Source organism: Momordica charantia, assembly GCF_013281855.1.
Source record: "Momordica charantia cultivar OHB3-1 chromosome 9 unlocalized genomic scaffold, Mcharantia_2.0 BLBB01000009.1, whole genome shotgun sequence".
Classification (NCBI taxonomy): domain Eukaryota; kingdom Viridiplantae; phylum Streptophyta; class Magnoliopsida; order Cucurbitales; family Cucurbitaceae; genus Momordica; species Momordica charantia.
Window position 1 is genome coordinate 7792321 of NW_028275167.1, and position 3022 is coordinate 7795342.

Sequence of the window (3022 nt, forward strand, 5' to 3'; positions counted from 1 at the left end):
CAGTATTTTCATAATAGGCACTTGGATTAAAAGCACTAAGTGCTTGTGATGTTTTCCAAAAGTCCTTCTAAATTCTATGTTGTGAAAAATTACTTTTTTTTATATATGTTAGAAGGCAATTTCTGTTATATTCCTTTAGTACTAAACTAACCAAATAGCAATCCAGCATCCAAATTCAAGTTTATTTCATGAACAATACGAAAAAGGAAACTAACAAAATTTAGGGAAATTTCGTCTCCAACAATCCCCATACAAAATTTTCTCTTTTCTCATGTTCGAGAGAGCTTAGAAAAGTGCAATCTATATATGCATGACACCCAAATAACATTATTATTTTGAGTAATCACCTCGAGTTTATTTTCTTAAAGATAAAAAAAAGGAAATTTAAGACCTTATAATAATAAGGTAATTAAAACATGAAATTAGCATAGTCCAAAAGGAATTTAAGGATCATAGAGAATTTCTACCATAATCTTCGTCTCCATTTCTCTTTTCTCATGTTGAGGAAAGTGCAATATTCTCTTTTAAAAAAGATCCAACCTCTATACAATGACATCCAAATAACATTATTATTTTGAGTAACCAACTCGAGTTTATTTTCTTAATGATACAAAAAAAGGAAATGCGAGACTTATAATTCGGTAAAACATGAAATTGGGATGGTCCAAAAGAAATTTAGGGATCATATAGAATTTCTCTCATAATCTTCATACTCGTTTGTCTCTTTTTCTCACGTTGAGAGAGCTTCGCGAAGTGCAATCTCTTTTAAGGAGGCCTCCTAGGAGTCCGACCTCCATTATGACCTTGAGGCGGAGCATCTTCTAGATTTGATTTCACCTCGTTCGATCCTTTAATGATCTCATTCGGAATTTTAAAGGACATAGTTTTCTCACCTTAGATTTCCAAATCAGACATATATTCAATTTCAAAACACAAATCGAAGAGCATAAATTTGACAAAATTGAAAGTTTAGAGATTTTATTACCGGTATTAGTTAGAATCCATGGATTTGTTCTTGCTGTTGCCATGCTGCATTGCAAAATAAGCATGAGTAATAAGAGAACCTCAAAAATTATTGAATGCTGTTTGGAACCCATTTTTCTTTTGCTTCAACTTAATCTTTGAGGGTTTTGTCTAAGTATATATATATAGAGCCAGTATATATCATTTTCCAAAGAAATAATTATATCATTAAATATCTATTGGTGGATATTCTGAGAAAAATGGTGAGAATTATACAAAAAAATTATATAAACTTTTTAAACTACAAAAATTTTAAAAAATAAAATAAAAATTAACGCCTCCAATACACATTATATATCATCCTTCTTAGTAGTAGTTATATTGTTGTTTTTTATATTTTTCTGACCTTTCTAAAATTTGAACAATGTATTTTTATTTTTTTTATTATCATAATTATTCCTCGATACGTAATTTATGGGAATGAATTTGAGATAAAAAAAAATATATTTTGACCTAACTATTATGATATTTGTATCGTCTCTTTTCAAAGTTGGAGATTCAAATATTCACTCCTTATTTGTGATGTAATAATCTAAAAGAAAATGCAAAGATGATTATAACAAAAAATCATAAATATATATAGTGAAAAGATTCGGAATGAGTGGGAGTTGCTGCTCAAGTTGACCTATTGTTGTTGACCGCACACTACTAGACAATAGAAGAGTAATAAGAGAATATGTTGAATTATTGGAGTGTTGTTTGATCTACCATGAAGCTTTTCCATAAATAAGTGTTACACTCATGTTTAGTCGAGGTTAATGACAAGTATTTCAGATAAAACATAACTAAAAATTTAGGAAATGATCTATATTTTTAAAAAATTCAAAGATAAAATAGAAAAATATTGAATACAATATATAATACAATATTAAAATATTTGTATTTCTCCTTAAAAATCGGAAGTTCAAAGTCTCACTTCCTTATTTGTGATATAATATTTTAAAAGAAAATAAAAACATGATGACAATCAGAAGTCACAGATATATAATGAAGATTCGAAATGAGTGGAGTTGGTATGAAGTTGACCTATAACTGTTGATGACACACTACTACGACAAGAGAAGAGTAATACGGAAATCTATTGAATTATTAGAGTGTTCTTTGATGCTTTCTTTACCTTTCTTTTTTATAGCATAATATCCACAATGAGGCTAAGTCACACTCATTTTTGTCTATGGATGCTAATGACAAGTACTTAAAATAAATAGAATGGAAAATTTAGGAAAATAATTTAAATTTTAAAAAGTTCAAAGATAAGATAGGAAAAACAATGCTCAAAGTACATGGACAAAATATATAATTTAACCTATTAGTCAATGACTTTTTATTGATGTCCATTCAATTCACGAGTAAGATAAGTTAATTACTCAGTCAAAAATAACGATAACAATAAGAGAAGTTAATTATTGAATTATTTTTTTATTACAATAATTATTGACCAAGAGTGTCATTCTATGGTCATATTTTCAATCTTTCCCCCTAACTAGAAAACCAATTGACCATATTAAATTTGATAATCTTTTAGATAAGCATACTATAATTAAAGTCTTGAAAAGAAATTAAAATAACTTAAAATTCAAAGATAAAAGTAGAAATCATGCTCAAATGTAAAAAGTGAATAGACAAAATATATTATATGTAACCTATTATTTATTGAATTTTTATTAATGTACATATATTTTAATTTAGTTGTTGGAGATTTTTTTCTCCAAGTTGGCTTATTGTTGTCTTCTCATGCTACTAGACAAGAGAAGTAATATGATAACCTATTGAATTATTGAACATTTTTGTTTCATAGCCTCCTTCTTTTCTTTTTTTTCGTAACATTATCTCTTTGGTTTTGTATGAAATATATATAACTCTTAAGTTTTAAATATCAATGTCGGTATTTTTGGATCTCAAATTTATGGGGAGAAGAAAAAAGAGAAAAAAAAATTATATATATATATATATATATAGAGATTAAATCAGTATAGTGGATCCAAGATTTTAGGTTAGG

At 27.3% G+C, this 3022-nt stretch overlaps 1 long non-coding RNA gene across 1 annotated transcript; it reads right to left on the reverse strand.

Moving 5' to 3' along the window:
* Positions 1 to 550: 550 nt before the first annotated feature.
* Positions 551 to 1359, reverse strand: LOC111013460 (uncharacterized). Its single transcript, XR_002601687.2, has 2 exons — positions 986 to 1359; positions 551 to 893 (listed from the first exon to the last, which is right to left on the reverse strand). It is a non-coding gene; the product is annotated as an uncharacterized LOC111013460 (long non-coding RNA).
* Between the last annotated feature and the right edge of the window lie 1663 nt (positions 1360 to 3022).